The sequence below is a fragment of the Salvelinus namaycush genome, chromosome 42 (assembly GCF_016432855.1).
Source record: "Salvelinus namaycush isolate Seneca chromosome 42, SaNama_1.0, whole genome shotgun sequence".
In the NCBI taxonomy this organism is placed as follows: domain Eukaryota; kingdom Metazoa; phylum Chordata; class Actinopteri; order Salmoniformes; family Salmonidae; genus Salvelinus; species Salvelinus namaycush.
Window position 1 is genome coordinate 4,579,850 of NC_052348.1, and position 17,639 is coordinate 4,597,488.

The 17,639-nt window shown below is 44.0% G+C and overlaps 1 pseudogene; it reads left to right on the plus strand.

Moving 5' to 3' along the window:
- The first annotated feature begins 4,706 nt into the window (after nt 1-4,706).
- LOC120034715 lies at nt 4,707-17,314 on the plus strand (annotated as a pseudogene).
- Nucleotides 17,315-17,639: the final 325 nt, after the last annotated feature.

The following is a 17,639-nucleotide window of genomic DNA, read 5'->3' on the forward strand; positions in this document are numbered from 1 at the left end:
CTATAACGGTGACAAACGGTGCCCACAAACTGCTAGGGCCTACATAAAGCTGTCCCAACAGCAGAGCTTTCTTTTCAGCACCATGGAGTGAATCCTTACCACTGCTACACCTGGCTATCAGTGGAGCCTTGTCTGGCAGCGAAACAGTTCATTCAGCCTCATTTACTGCCTTTTCAAAAAACATAGCTGATATGGCTGACTTGCTTAAACAAATATGGTTTCTACTGACAATTGAGATGTACAAATTATGGCATCAGGGGATGACAAGCGGATAAGAGGCAATGTAACGATCGTCGTAATATTCTTCCTCCTCCTCGGACGAGGAGAGGCGAGACGGGTCGGACCAATAAGCAGAGTGATTCGTGTCCATGATATTTTAATGAATCGAACTGAACACTTAACATACAAAAAACAACAAAACGTGACAAAACCGAAAACAGTCCCGTGTGGCACGAACACTGACACGAGATACAACCACCCACCAAACACACGTGAAACCCCGGCTGTCTTAGTATGATTCTCAATCAGGGACAAACGATCTACAGCTGCCTCTGATTGAGAATCATACCAGGCCGAACACAAAACCCCAACATAGAAAAACACACATAGACCAACCCACCCAACTCACGCCCTGACCAACTAAATAAATACAAGAAAAAAGGAAAACAGGTCAGGAACGTGACAGGCAATCCGTAATTTCGATTAAGACAATGAGTGAGCTAGGACGGACGTAGTCAATATAACTATTTGTTCAGCACTTTTGAAATGTACAGCAACATAATTCAGAACTTGGGCCGTTCTTACAGTGTACACCAAGTCAGAACCGCAGGAGAAATAAAGGGGGCATTATAAGCAGACAAATAAAGCTCCTACAATAATCAATGATTACATTTCTCAAAAACAGGTTATAGGCTACATGTGCACCACCAAGTCAGAACAGTAGGCGAAATTAAGAGGTGAAAAAATACCAAATTATGAGGGTGAGGCACATGGGCTACTAACAGCTTACTACACAACATACACTTAGTATTACTTTATCAGCTACAGTATACATATCTCCCTGGCATATTGCATAATTTATGCAGCAGCATACAATACATTTTTGGACTCACCTTGTTGTGCTGTGCTCACTTGAAAAGGAAGGTGGCGCAGCGGTCCTTTGTGGGCAAATTTTGTCATCAAACTTTGTCATCAAAGTCTGCCATTCTCTGGATTTATGGTGCTTTCAAGACAAATGGGAACTAGAAGAAAAAAAGGACAAATCATGATGAAGTCAGTGATCTTCAGGTTGTAGCTCTAGAAAGAGGCCCAAGTCCCGGATTTACAATTCCGAGTTGGATGAAAGTTCGAAAGTCGTAGCTCGTTTTTTCCGAGTTCCCAGTTGTCTTGAACTCACTAAAGTCAGATTTTGCAGTTCAGAGTTAACAGTTGTTTTGAGCGCGGCAAAAATGTTGAATGTTTATAATTTTAAACTAGGAAAGGAGACCCTTAATCTTAGACTTGGTACAACACAGCCACTCCACTGAATAGCAGGCTAATGATTGCTTTGCAATGCTTGCAGTTAGCCACTGATTCCTTCCAAACCACTCATTGTTGAATTTGCGATTTCCAACTTGTTGTGAAAGGTTTATGTCCAATGGCCGATGAGCACCGATACGTTTTATCTATAATTTCCCTTCATTATTTCTCTTCATATGACAATGATTAAAAAGGATTTGCCGGTAGATTGTCGACTAGATTCATGATGATGACTGCTAGCTAAGATTTTGAAAGTATGATGTTGATCAGACTGGACATGATTAGTCCAGTCTGTCACACCCTGATCTGTTTCACCTGTCTTTGTGATTGTCTCCACCCCCTTCCAGGTGTCGCCCATCTTCCCCCTTATCCCCTGTGTATTTATACCTGTGTTCTCTGTCTGTTGCCAGTTCGTCTTGTTTGTCAAGTCAACCAGCAGTTTTGTGTCTCAGCTCCTGCTTTTCCCAGTCTCTCTTTTTCTCGCCCTTCTGGTTTTGACCCTTGCCTGTCCTGACTCTGAGCCCGCCTACCTGACCACTCTGCCTGCCCCTGAGCCTAACTGCCCACCTGTACCTTTGCCCCCCTCTGGATTACCGACCTCTGCCTGCCTTGACCTGTCTATTGCCTACCGCTGTTGGATTATTAAACCATTGTTAATTCGACGTTGTCTGCATCTGGGTCTTACCTTCACACCTGATACAATCAAAGCTGATTTACTCAAGAAAACAAAAAAAGAGACCATGTTTGTATGCGGCTTTATTAGCTCAATGATATATACAGTTGAGCCAAATACATTTAAACTCAGTTTTTCACAATTCCTGACAGCATAAAGTCAGTGTATGAGCCAGTTCCACTGAAATGCATATAGGTAGGTATCGACTAGGTGGTAATGTTTCAAGCATTATTTATGTCTCCTTAATGCTCATCGTCTGTGCAACATGAGACAGCGATGGATTATAATAATTTACAATGTACGACATATCCTTCACATTTAGTGGTGCTATCACACTGGCCAGCTAATTTAACTATTTGGGTGAGGAACGGGTGTACACCGCAATAGTGTTGCAAATATAGAGTAATCTAGGGCTAGGGTTTCGATTATTTACGTTGGACATACTATGGTTACCATACTATAATTTCTGCAGCCTTGAAAGGCAGGCATCAACATGGCCGAACGAGAGGCTGCCAGCGATTTATAGAAATCGCTTTCTATGGCTACAAACCTTTTTTCCAAGAATACAAATCGCTTTCTACGCGTGATAACTTTTTTTCTACGCGTGAGAAGGCCTTTGGAAATGACCTGCATATCTGCAGTGATAAAAAAAATTCTAGTTCAATATATCGATTTACAAATACAAATCAAAAGGTGTTTGTTTGTGGATAGTGAATTGTATTTGTTGATAGCGATTTACATTTGTGGAAAGTGATTTACATTTGTGGATTGGTGATTTACATTTGTGCAAAATTATTTACATTTCTGGATTGTTGATTTACATTTGTGAATACATTTGGCATGATATTGATCTCATACCCATCATTGAGACGGAGCATCGCCAAGTGCTGTCCTTCAAGTGTTAGAATCTGTATAGAATAGTTTAGGAATATAACACAGCAATGATTTCATGGGGAGAGGATAGTCGTAACGGCTTTGGTTTAGTGAAGCGGAATGGTTTAGATACGACCAAAACTGATATTAGTTGCATTGATTATATACACCTCAATCGAAAATTCAGGATCTGTCCGCAGGTAACAGTGTGGTCGCGTTTATCAGAAATAATGGGGAGACAAGTGTCAGTCGCGTGGATTCAAGAGGACCAAGATGGGATAATAATCACAGGGAAACTGAGTAGGTCTAATCTCCTTTCCAATCAATTTGAATAATATCTTTTTCTGAGTTGCGGAATCATATGTTTTATGTGCTTTAGAGATTGTGAACTGTAGGGAGATGATTCGGGCTCTGAGTTGTGGAGATTCTCACACGGGCCGGGTTCTCTGCTTGGACAAAACCGATATTCACAGGTGAATTCCATAATGATGCATTCCTAAAAAATGTGAGCAATACCTTATAGTAATTCAGTGTCAATGTTTTGATTGACGTTGTAGTCACCCCCACATTCAAATAGTTAAAGTATAAAAACTATTTATTTGTCATTTAATTCAAATGGGCCAACTCTAATCTTCTTCATCTGTTTCTTAATTTCATTTATTTTTTCTATCAGACCATTGGATAACCTATGTAACCGACAGGTAACTCAGGTTGTATGTGGAGACCAGCGTTCAATTTCACTAACACAGGGTAAATGACCGTGAACACAGTACTAATCGCTAGAGTTTCACAATACAACTTAACCAAAACAGTCTAACCTTTCAAAACTGTAATCCTGTACAATGTTCTCACTTTGCTCGGTCCCTTTCTGGAGCTGTGTTCGGCTGGGGCAAGAACACCGCCGGGCAACTGGGACTAGGGGACACAACAGGTATAGTATACATTACACAATGTATATGTTGTCTGTAGTTAAATATATTTAAGTAATCAAGGTCCAGACCGAAGACCATAAACAGTACATTGTTTGAAACACGTGTGTTGGGTTTAAACGAAAGCCTTCACACCCAGTAGCTCCCTCAGGCTGTAGCTGGAGACCCCTGATATATCTAATATGAACCACATTAATTGAAATTATGTGTAAAAAATGTAAGAAAAGTACAGAAATGTGCCTGTCTAAAGGGTATTTTAACCAGGATGAGAAAGAACAATGTTGTGTCATGTGTTTGAGTGTGATATTATGTATGTTTTGTAAATAAATAATTGTAATAAAAATTAGAATTATAAAATTAACCAAATTTTTTGTAGACCGACATGTTCCAGCTCCTGTTGATTGCCTGATTCTGAAGAAGACTGTTTTGATTTCATGTGGAGGGGAACATACTGCCGTTCTGACTAAGGTTGTATATCTGTCTGACATAATAATACTTTCCCCTATCATTTGAACTAAATGTTGTTCGGACCATACAATATGTCTACATTTTATGTGTATTTATTTATATGGGTGTCTCAATGTTGTAGTTTTTAGTTCCCTGGAAATTCTTATTGAAACATCCTCATTAACTAGAGGAAAACGTTGTATGACAACTGTCTGTGGGGATTTGATTCTAGGGAGGTGTGGTGTTCACATTTGGCTCAGGCCGATATGGACAGCTTGGACACAACTCTCTCCGGGATGAACTACGACCTCGAGTGGTGGGGCAACTCTGGTGTTAAAGGTGACCCAGCTAGCCTGTGGAAGGTAGGCTACACTTATTAGACATAATCTGGAATTGACAAAAATATTGTGACAGTACAAAAAATGTGATGTAGGATCTGTTTGGTTATTTTCATCTTAGCATAAGACCTTTTTTTAGAATTCATTGTTGAGAAATGTTTTGTCTGTCTGTTTGCCACATTAGACACCACACATTAGCGTTTGTGGGGCCCTCCAATAAGATCTACTCATTTGGGCACGGAAAGCAAGGGCAGCTGGGAAATGGAGTAAAGATTGATCAGTCTGTGCCCCTCCCAGTACAACTGCCAGGTAAAACAGTCATTTATTACATAACATTACCTGGAGTGCATGCATTTTCAGAACAAATCAAACTTGAATAAACTTTAACTCAACAAAATGCTTATTTCAATACTCAACTAAAATAACATGAAGTAAAACATGAAATAACATTAACTTGATCAGCAATTATTCTTATCAACATTTCAGACCAGATTGATGACCAGAAGATTGAACACATTCTTGCCGGAGGGAACCATTCCTTTGCCTTGTGCACTCTTGGTCAGGTATGGACACAATTTGGTTTGAAACATTTAGTTAGCAAAACAGGACATGGTTTGTCCTTTGTACTCAACGTTGCTGTGATTTGTTGCGTCTCATTGTCATCTTCCCAGGAGACGGAAGAGAGGTCAATCTCAGGTCAAATGACACAACAAGCATTAGCTGAAGAAATCATTGACAAATGGATCTCAGAATGTGATTCAGAATCAGGGAAAAAAAGTACAGAAGTAAGTATGATATAAGTAACTAGCATTTACTATTGTTGTTGTTTCCTTGTTTTGTTCATGTACAGTCACATACTGAATTGAAATAACTCAAACTTGCATTTGCAGGGAAATCACAAACATGTTTTTTTCTGCATCATGTTTAAATAGGAGCTTTCTTGATTAAAGGTAACAGTATTTAATATTGGTTCAAATACATGATTGACTTATGTTTGAAATATTACATTATTGAAGAATACTGGTTTAAATACGGCATAGATATTGACTATTATGTATTGGTTTTATTAGTTGTGAAAAACATTACCAAACCTTACCAAAACAGTCTGGCTTGAGTTTGTCACTCGTCCAAGGCGCATTCCGGAAGCTGGCGAAAAAGGACCAAGTTTTGACTGAGGTATTTTGTGAATATATTTATACATTTATATGTAATCCTATTCCTATTCCTATGTATTCTGACATGTGTCTTTGATTGCACATTGAGTTGCTGAAATACATCTAAATTGTTGTCATTATCATTTGAACGAGGGACGATTCACACACCTCTTTCATTGAACTAGATTGAAGCTGTTGTCCAGCGCACACTACTTCCCTCCTTGTATGAGAAGCTCATTAGAGTGGAGGGCTTGAGGGTCTATGTGGTTCTCCCTGAGCTCCTGAGGGTCCTTCACAAACAGCACAGAAGGACAGATCTCACTGAAGCCATTGCTGCTGCTATCCTCAGACTGCACCCCGACAAGCTGCAGGTCCTCGGTAATGTTGCCGTCCATTTAAAATGTTTAAAGTGTGTCACCCCAAATTCAACTAATCAACAATAACGTAGTCGTATATCTGTTTGTGCTGTAGCCAACTTCTATTGTCCTTGTTCATTCGCTGTCTGGCAGATTTAGACTAGGCTAAATGAACAAAACCTGAGATTATTTGAATCAAGTGTGGTAGTGCTGGGCTAAAACAAAATGTGTACCCTTTGGGGTCGTGGGGGCAAATTCTATGCCCCCACGAAGTTGTTTGAGAAAGGAAATAAAATAAAACAAGGCTATATACAGGGGGTTGTCACGACTTCCACCGAAGGTGGCTCCCCTGCCTGTTCGGGCGGCGCTCGGCGGTCGTCGTCGCCGGTCTACTAGCCGCCACCGATCCCTTTTTCCTTTTCTGTTAGTTTAGTCTTATTAGTTGCACCTGTTCCTTTTTGTGTTTCTTGATTTTGGTCTATTTAAGCCTGTTAGGCCCGCTTAGGTTTGTGCGGGATTATTTTGTGTTCTTTGTCGATTGTGGATGTTTTTTGTTCTCTGGATCGTTTGCCCTGTGTTCTGGGTTGGTCAGTGTGTATGCGCCCTTTGTTTGGCGTGACCGTTTTATCCGGAGAATTAAATTTATACAAATCATTGAACCCTCTGCTCTCTGCGCCTGACTCCTACCTTCCACCCCTAGTAACCCATGACAGGGGTATCGGTACCGAGTCAATGTGAGGGGGCACAGGTTAGTCGAGGTAATTTGTACATGTAGGTAGGGGTGAAGTGACTATGCATAGATAATAAACAGTAAGTAGCAGCTGTGTAAAAACAAATGGAGGGGGGGTCAATGTAATTAGTCCGAGTGGCCATTTGATTAATTGTTCAGCAATCTTATGGCTTGGGGGTAGAAGCAGTAACGCTTGCCGTGCGGTAGCAGAGGGAACAGTCTATGACTTGGGTGACTGGAGTTTTTAACAATTTTTTGGTCTTTCCTCTGACACCGCCTAGTATATAAATCCTGGATGGCAGGAAGCTTGGCCCCAGTGATGTACTGGGCTGTACGCACCACCCTCTATAGCACCTTACGGTCAGATGCCGAGCAGTTGCCATACCAGGTGGTGATGCAACCGGTCAGGATGCTCTCGATGGTGCAGCTATAGAACTTTATGGATCTGAGGACCCATGCCAAATCTTTTCAGTCTCCTGAGGGGGAAAAGGTGTTGTCGTGCCCTCTTCACGACTCTCTTGGTGTGTTTGGACCATGATAGTTTGTTGGTGATGTGGACACCAAGGAACTTGAAACTCTCGACACGCTCCACTACAGCCCCGTCGATGTTAATGGGGGCCTGTTCGGCCTGCCTTTTCCTGTAGTCCATGATCAGCTCCTGTGTCTTGCTCACATTCAGGGAGAGGTTGTTGTCCTGGCACCACACTGTGAGGTCTCTCACTTCCTCCATATAGGCTGTCTCATTGTTGTCGGTGATCAGGCCTACCACTGTTGTGTAGCCAGCAAACTTAATGATGGTGTTAGAGTCGTGTTTGTCCACGCAGTCGTGGGTGAACAGGGAGTACAGGAGGGGACTAAGCACGCACCCCTGAGGGGCCCCAGTTTTGAGGATCAGCATGGCAGACGTGTTGTTGCCTACCCTTACCACCTGGGGGGCGGCCCGGCTGGAAGTCCATGATCCAGTTGCAGAGGGAGGTGTTTAGTCCCAGGGTCCTTAGCTTAGTGATGAACTTTGTGGGGACTATGGTGTTGAACGCTGCACTGTAGTCAATGAACAGTATTCTCACATAGGTGTTCCTTTTGTCCAGATGGGAAAGGGCAGTGTGGAGTGCGATTGAGATTCCATCATCTGTTTATCTGTTGGGGCAGAATGTGAATTGGAGTTGGTTTAGGGTGTCCGGGATGATGCTGTTGATGGCTACCGAAGTGAGTGCTACAGGGCGGTAATCATTTAGGCAGGTTACCTTTGCTTCCTTGGGCACAGGGACTACGGCAGTCTGCTTGAAACGTAGGTATTATAGACTCGGTCAGGGAGAGGTTGAAAATGGCAGTGAAGACACTTGCCAGTTGGTCCGTGCATGCTTTGAGTACACGTCCTGGTAATCCGTCTGGCCCCGCGGCTTTGAATGTTGACCTGTTTGAAGGTCTTGCTCAAATTGGCTACCGAGAGCGTTATCACACAGTCGTCCGGAACAGCTGGTGCTCTCATGCATGCTTCAGTGTTGCTTGCCTCGAAGCGAGCATAAAAGGCATTTCGCTCATCTGGTAGGCTCGCGTCACTGGGCAGCTCGCGTCTGGGTTTGTAGTCCGTAATAGTTTTCAAGCCCTGCCACATCCGACGAGCATCAGAGTCGGTGTAGTAGGATTCAGTCTTAATCCTGTATTGACGCTTTGCCTGTTTGATGGTTTGTCTGAGGGATTAGTGTCCCGCTCCTTGAAAGCCACAGCTCTAGTTCGATGCGGATTTTGCCTGTAATCCATGGCTTCTGCTTGGGATATGTAGGTACGGTCACTGTGGGGACGACTTTGTCGATTTACTTATTGATGAAGCCGATGACTGAGGTGGTATACTCCTCAATGCCATTGGATGAATCCCGGAACATATTCGAGTCTGTGGTAGCAAAACAGTCCTATGGCGTAGCATCCACGTCGCCTGATCACGTCCATATTGAACGAGTCACTGGTACTTCCTGCTTTAGTTTTTGCTTGTAAGCAGGAATCGGGAGGATATAACTATGGTCAGATTTTCCACATGGAGGGCGAGGGAGAGCTTTGCATGCGTCTCTGTGTGTGGAGTAAAGGTGGCCTTATACAGCTCGTTGAGTGCGGTCTTAGTGCCAGCATCGTTCTGTGATGGTAACTAGACGGCTACGAATAATATATATGAGAACTCTCTCGGTAGATAGCGTGGTCTACAGCTTATCATAAGGTACTCTACCTCAGGCGAGCAATACCTCGAGACTTCACATTGCGCACCAGCTGTTATTGACAAATAGACACACACCCCACCTCTCGTCTTACCAGACATAGCTTCTCTGTACTGCTGATGCATGGAAAATCCCACCAGCTCTATATTATCAGTGTCGTCGTTCAGCCACGACTCTATGAAACGATAAGATATTGCAGTTTGTAATGTTCCTTTGGTAGGATAATCTTGATCGCAGATCATCCATTTTGTTTTCCAATGATTGCACGCTGGCCAATAGAACGGATGGCAGTGGAGGTTTACTCACTCGCCTACAAATTCTCAGAAGGCAGCCCGACCTTTTTGTCCGTGTTTTCTTCACGCAAATGATGGGGATTTGTGCCAGTTCCAGAGAAAGCAGTATATCCTTCGCATCGGACTCGTTAAAGGAAAAATCTTTGTCCAGTTCGAGGTGAGAAATCGCTGTTCTGATGTCCAGAAGTTATTTTTGGTCATAAGAGAATGTAGCAGCAACATTATGTACAAAATAAGTAAGAAAATAAGTTACAAACAACGCAAAAAAAATTAACAAAATATCACAGTTGGTTAGGAGCACGTAAAACGGCAGTCATCCCCTCCGGTTCAATTATCCCTCAGCCAATCTGTGTGTTATCATGTCCTGTATGTGACCGACTCATTGAAGCCCTTTGTCATGACCAAGCACATTGGGGTGTGGAAGAAGGCCCTGTTGGTGATTCTGAAAAGTAAACATATTCAACGCACCCGTGGCCCTTGGGTCAAACACCTGCTCCAGGTCCTCGGCCATCTCCACAGAGTCAGTGTCCATGCTTCTCTGCTCGTACTGTCAATCCATTTATAAAGTTGTTTCCCCATTTTGACCAGTCAACTTCAGGGACCAATCTGGTGCCAGGTTGGCAGTTATTTCAAGGCAACCTATTTAGAACTGATGAGACCTAACTGAGACTTGATTAAATAATATTTTGCTGACTCACATGGAAAATATTTTGCTAATACTTGCTAATAATTTTGTATTTATTGTCAAAATGTATTTGACTTTTCTATATTTCAAAGGCAAACCAAAAAATCTGGAGAGACCCAGAACGTTCCAGACAGTACCTTTTGTATGGAGGAGGTTCACTTCAATCGCATATTTCTAGGGGAGGATGTAAAGCTTTGGTGTTTATGTTCAAAAATATATTTTGTCTCAGTCACTGATTGCTAACCATGCTATTTGCTGTCAGTCTTGAGGTGTTTTGATGTTTGTTGTTTGGGTCTTAGAAAGTGTCCTAGGCTGCATCTCAAGAGGCTTTAGATTTCCTCTACCTGAAATTGTCTGGAAAGAGAGAGTGAAGGAAACATTTTGTTTTCCTACTGGAAAATCTTTCTCACCTGCTGAGGTTCATTATTTTCAGGGCAGATGAACGTAATTAGACAAAGAAGCTCCTTAATTGAGATGCATTGTACATTTTCTTTTACATCACTTTCAAGATGTGGATCAGACACCTGCCATCTTTTGTCATTACCCATTCTTGATGAATCTGCACAGCAAGATAAACATTTTTAACATCAATGCCGCACTCACAAACGTAATGAAACTTGCTTCTCAATATATATTATTATAATATACAGCAGATAGTATAAATCAGGGTGGCTAAACCCCCTTCTAGAAACCAACTGACTGTGTATGCAGGCTTCTGCTCTTGCCCTGCTCTAACACACCTGGTTCTACTAATCAGCTGCTCAGCAGGACCTTGATTAGCTGAACCAAGTGTGTTAGAACAGGGCCGGAGCAAAAGCCTGCATTCCAAGTAGCTCCAGAATGTTGACCACCACTACTGAAGAAACCAACCATATTTCTTCACCTTTTTGATGGGAGAAACTGGTTGAAATGAATACCTGTCTTGTACTAGAAGAGCACTAACTGAAGACGTAATATTGTACTGTATGCATTGCAGAATCCCCCTGCTCCATTTTTGAGCTGAGGCTGAGGAGAGGATCACTCATCGAACACACTTTCCAACAACTGAGTGTAGCATGTCACAGTACCTTCAATAGGTCCCTTGTGGCAAGGCCATATTATTTCAATTAGGAATGATAGCTTTCCAATGATGAGGCAATGTTTTGAACAGAGAAGGGCTATGCCGAAATGTAGTGCTTACCCTCTCAGGTGTATTTCGACGAGGACGCGAGGCTGACAGACGTCTACAAAAGGGACTTCTTCCTCCATGTGTTGGTACCCGAGTCTGGGATGTTCATGCACAACGACACCAAGACGCTGGCCTGGTTCCCTGCAAAGGTGACGGCACGTTTAGGGAAATCACACATGGATTATGAGGTTTTCCACACCTCACCACATTATTTTATCAATAATCAATAATCATTGTACTTTCAAATAGCTTCAAATGTGCTGGTAGTGAAACACTGTAATGTTATGTTCCTAGAGAGGAACTACTACAGTATTACTACTGTATTCTAGAACCCACAGTACGTTCCCTTTACTGCATATCAAGCAGGTTATCAGGTTATCAACAGCATGTCCTATACTTTCACTCATGGCGTATTTCTTGTCTCTTGTCCAACCCATCCTCACTAACAGGCTAGAGTAGAGGAGAAGCGTGATTTCCTGTTTGGGGTTCTGTGTGGGATGGCCCTGTACAACAACCACATGGTGCACTTCCCCCTTCCCCACGGCATTCTTCAAGAAGCTGGTGAACATCAAGCCCTCTTTAGAGGACCTGAGAGAGTTTAGCCCCATTGAAGCAGGGTAAGTTTATACCATAACATGGCACTTGCTCTGTGTGGATACACAATGATGACTTATTTGGATAAATCGTTTTTTATTGATTAATGCATCATGATTTATTGATTGCCGATTTATAATTGTCACATCTATTGTCACATATTATTTTCAATGCTTTTGAAGGAATTTGCAGTACCTCTTGGATTATCCTGATGATGATGTCGAAAACATGGACATGACTTTCTCAGTATGTATTGCATTTAGACAGTTTGATCAATGAACAAATAATATGTAACATAATACAGATGTAGGATCTTAATTTGATCACTCTTTTGTTGTTGACAATTTTCCCGAACAGCAAGAAATGCAAACTTTCAAGGTTTCAAGGTATTAACCTCTTAGTGAATAGGGGGCGCTGTTTTCACTTTGGGAAAAAATCGTGCCCAAATTATACGGCCTCGTACTCTGTTCTAGATCATACGATATGCATATTATTATTACTATTGGATAGAAAACACTCTGAAGTTTTTAAAACTGTTTGAATTATATCTGTGAGTAAAACAGAACTCATTTGGCAGCAAACTTCCAAACAGGAAGTGAAAATTCTGAAAATGGGGCTCTGTGTAAGGCCTTGCCTATTCAATTGCCTTTTATTTATGGACCTGTATGCACTTCATACGCCTTCCACTAGATGTCAACAGGCAGTAGAATGATGAATGGGGTGTCTAGCTTGATGTGAGACCTGTCACGTTCCTGACCTTATTTTCCTTTGTTTAGTTGGTCAGGACGTGAGCTGGGTGGGCAGTCTATGTTATGTGTTTCTATGTTTAGGTTCATTGGTAATTAGCCTTATATGGTTCTCAATCAGGGACAGGTGTTTGACGTTTCCTCTGATTGAGAACCATATAAAGGTAGGCTGTTCACACCGTTTGTTTGTGGGTGATTGTCTTCCGTGTCAGTGTTGTTACCACACGGGACTGTTTCGTTTGTTTAGTCTGTTCCTGTTCGTGCGTTCTTCGTGTTTTTTTGTAAGTTCTCATGTTCAGGTCGGTCTACGTCGTTTTGTTGTTTTTGTATTTATTCAAGTGTGCTTCGTGTTAGTCTTCTTTAAAATAAATTCATGTATTCCACAAAAGCTGCGTTTTGGTCCTCTCCTTCATCCCAGGAAGAAAACCATTACAGAACCACCCACCAAACTCGGACCAAGCAGCGTGGCTACGGGAAGCAGCGGCAGCAGCAGCAGCAGCAGCAGCAGGAGCTAGCAAGGCAGAGTGGCTGGAAGCCCGAGAGGCTCCCCCAAAAATGTCTTGGGGGGGGGGAACACGGGGAGTGTGGCTGGGTCAAGTGGGAGACTTGAGCCAGTTCCCCGTGCTTACCATAAGGAGCAGTTGGCTAAATTGAGGTACGAGTCGGAGAATGTGGAGGAGTTATTGGACAGATTGGAGGAAAGTGAAAGGATGGGAGATTATGAGACATTTGATGAGTTGTTGGTGATATTGGAGGAGAGCGAAGAGAGAGAGATGTTGGTTTGGCGTAGTATACACGGTACTCGCACTGAGGTGTGTGATTACCGTGGAGAGCGGGAGTACGGGCAGACACCGTGTTATGCGGAAGAGCGCACGGTGTCTCCTGTACGTGTGCTTAGCCCGGTGCGGGTTATTCCACCTCCCCGCACTGGTAGGGCTAGATTGGGCATTGAGCCAGGTGCCATGAAGCCGGCTCAACACGTCTGGTCTCCAGTGCGTCTCCTCGGGCCGGCATACATGGCACCAGCCTTACGCATGGTGTCCCCGGTTCGCCAACACAGGCCAGTGCGGGTTATTCCACCTCCCCGCACTGGTCGGGCTACGGGGAGCATACAACCAGGTAAGGTTGAACAGGCTCGGTGCTCAAGGGAGCCAGTACACCTGCACGGTCCGGTATATCCTGCGCCACCTTCCCGCCCCAGCCCAGTACCTCCAGTTCCGGCACCACGCACCAAGCCTCCTGTGCGTCTCCAGAGCCCTGTACGCACTGTTCCTTCTCCCCGCACTCGCCCTGAGGTGCGTGCCCTCAGCCCACGCACCAGGCCTACTATGCGCCTCAGCAGGTCAGAGTCGGCCGTCTGCTCAACGCCGCCTGCACTGCTCGTCTGCTCAACGCCGCCTGCACTGCTTGCCTGCCCAGCACCGTCTGAGCTGCCTACCTGCCCAGCGCCGTCTGAGCTGCCTGCCTGCCCAGCACCGTCTGAGCTGCCTACCTGCCCAGCGCCGTCTGAGCTGCCTGCCTGCCCAGCGCCGTCTGAGCCATCCGTCTGCCCAGCGCCGTCTGAGCCGTCCGTCTGCCCAGCGCCGTCTGAGCCGCCCGTCTGTCCCGAGCCGTCAGAGCCGCCCGTCTGTCCCGAGCCATCAGAGCCGCCCGTCTGTCCCGAGCCGCCAGAGCCGTCTGTCAGTCAGGAGCCGCCAGAGCCGCCAGCCAGTCAGGAGCCGCCAGAGCCGCCAGCCAGTCAGGAGCCGCCAGAGCCGCCAGCCAGTCAGGAGCCGCCAGAGCCGCCAGCCAGTCAGGAGCCGCCAGAGCCGCCAGCCAGTCAGGAGCCGCCAGGGCCGCCAGCCAGTCAGGAGCCGCCAGAGCCGCCAGCCAGTCAGGAGCCGCCAGAGCCGCCAGCCAGTCAGGAGCCGCCAGAGCCGCCAGCCAGTCAGGAGCCGCCAGAGCCGCCAGCCAGTCAGGACCCGCCAGAGCCGCCAGCCAGTCAGGAGCCGCCAGAGCCGCCAGCCAGTCAGGAGCTGCCAGAGCCGCCAGCCAGTCAGGAGCTGCCCTCCAGTCATGAGCTGCCTTCCAGTCAGGAGCTGCCTTCCAGTCATGAGCTGCCTTCCAGTCCTGAGCTGCCTTCCAGTCCTGAGCTGCCTTCCAGTCCTGAGCTGCCCCTCAGTCATGAGCTGCCCCTCAGTCATGAGCTGCCCCTCAGTCCGGTGCTACCCCTCATCCCAGTGTTGCCCCTTAGTCCGGTGCTGTTCCTTAATCCAGGTGGGTTAATTTGGAGGGTGGCCATGAGGAGGAAGCTACGGAAGCGGAGATTTATTCTTCGTGTTCGTCTTCTTTAAAATAAATTAATGTATTCCACAAAAGCTGCGTTTTGGTCCGATCCCTGCTCCTCCTCAGACGAGGAGGAGAACAACCGTTACAAGACCGAATGAGAGCTTTTGGAGTGACAGGTCCGCCCTATTGGCAGTATTCAGCTGCGCACAAGGGAACACTACATTGTTTTCTGCAATACGTTAGGTATACACGACGAAATGCTCCGTCTTCGACGTTATTGGATACATATGAGAAAAACATCATAAAGATGGATTTTCAACTGAGTTTGACCAGTTTATTCGATGTTTATTGTGACTTTTGGAATTTTTCGTTCAATGCGCCAAGAGTTGATGGACATGTGCCCTCCACAATGCTAGCCAGTTGCTAATTCGACAGAAGAAATGGACATTCTAAAACAAAACCACGATTTATTGTGGAACTAGGACTCCTTGCACTACATTCTGATGGAAGATCATCAAAGGTAAGAGAATATTTATGATGTTATTTCGTATTTTTGTGGAATATGTTGGCTCCAACATGGCGGAGAATGGCTGGGCGCTGTCTCAGAATATTGCATGCTGTACTTTGTACTAAAGTTATTTTTTTTAATCTAACACAGCGGTTGCATTAAGAACCAGTGTATCTTTCATTTGCTGTACAACATGTATTTTTTAGCAAAGTTTATGATGAGTTTTTTGGTTAGATTACGTGACTGTCCAAAATGTCTCCGGACAATTTGGTGCATTATGGCGCCGTATTCACAATGTAAAACCAGGATTTGTAGCTATAAATATGCAAATTTTCGAACAAAACATAAATTTATTGTATAACATGATGTTATAAGACTGTCATCTGATAAAGTTGTTCAAAGGTTAGTGATTAATTTTATCTCTATTTGTGGGTTTTGTGAAAGCTATGTTAGCGGTGAATAAATGGCATTGTGTGTTTGGCTATTGTGGTGAGCTAACATAAATATATATTGTGTTTTCGCTGTAAAACACTTAAAAAATCGGAAATATTGGCTGGATTCACAAGATGTTTATCTTTCATTTGCTGTATTGGACTTGTTAATGCGTGGAAGTTAAATATTTCCACCCCAAAAAATTGAATTTCGCGCGCTGCGAAGGCAGCGGCATGTTGTGAGTGTTCCGCTAGCGGAACCCCGGGGCGAGAAAGGTTAAAGGTTTGGGGCGGCAGGTAGACTAGTGGTTAGAGCGTTGGGCCAGTAACCGAAAGGTTGCTGGATTGAATCCCCGAGCTGACAAGGTAAAAATCTGTCGTTCTGCCCCTGAGCAAGGCAGTTAACCACTGTAGGCCGTCATTGTAAATAAGAATTTGTTCATAACTAACTTGCCTAGTTAAATAAAGGTTAAATATTTGTTTTTAAATGTAATTAAAAGGCTTCTAAAGTTAGTGATTTCCACTTTAAAATGACAGACTTGATTTGCCCGTATGAAAAAATGTATCAACCCATACAAAAAATGTCCATTAATATAAAACACATAATAATTCACATTTCCTGTTGCTGCAGGATTATTTTCCTGCTGTATCAAATTGGCTCAAATTAAGATCCTACATCTGTAGTTAATTGACGTGAAGCGGTATGAATTACTGAACATAAGATAAATTATATTATTTCAGTGTGTCTCTCCCAGATCACTCCCATCTATTTGTCTATACCCTCAGTCTGCAGTGTTGTCATTGTTCATTTACCTCACTATTTTCATTACTTACTATTATAGGTGATGTGGGGTGACATAGCGGTGGACCTCGTCACAAGTGCTAACAAGCAAGATTATAGCAATATTTACTACTGACAAAATACAAGGTTTACAGTATGACACATTTTTCCATTGCTACAGCTACCAGGGTTGGGGTCAATTCCATTTTGGCAAAATCATCTCAACCTGAAATGTAATAGTATGAATGGAAAAACCATCATTGAAAGTAAATGGGGCTTCTCATTCCTTGAATTGACACCAACTGGAATTGACACCAACCTATACTAGCTACAACTCAATGGATAGCTGACTCTGTCTGTCATTCTTTTGACAGGAAGGAATTTGTTGACACCTATGTGAACTACATCTTCAACCAGTCAGTAGAGAAGGTGTTTGAAGAGTTCAGGAAAGGCTTCTTCGAGGTGTGTGACATGGACGTGGTGGAGTTCTACCAGCCAGAGGAACTGAGGGGAGTGATGGTGGGGAAGGAGAACGTTGACTGGGAAATGCTGAAACAGGTCAGAACCATGTGTTGTTACTACATGACTGAAGCTCAGTCCCAACTCTACCCCTAGCCAATTGTCTACATCTGAGAGCATTAGACAAGTAAAAACATTAAGATATGGTGAAAATGTCACCTAGCCTATCAGAGGGCAAGATGGAGCCTAAAAAAAAAAAAAGTGTCCTAGGGGTTGATTTGGGATTCATGGTGAACATGTTCTGTGTAACACGTTCTGCAACCTGGCTAAAATGTTGTTTTGATACATTGATTTGACAAATGGTTTGAATCGTGTCAAGTGTCTATTGCTTCACCATATTAGTTGGTGGCATCCCAACGTCATCACATTCTGGGAGGTGTTTGAGGAACTGACAGAGGATCAAAAGAAAGCTTTCCTGTGT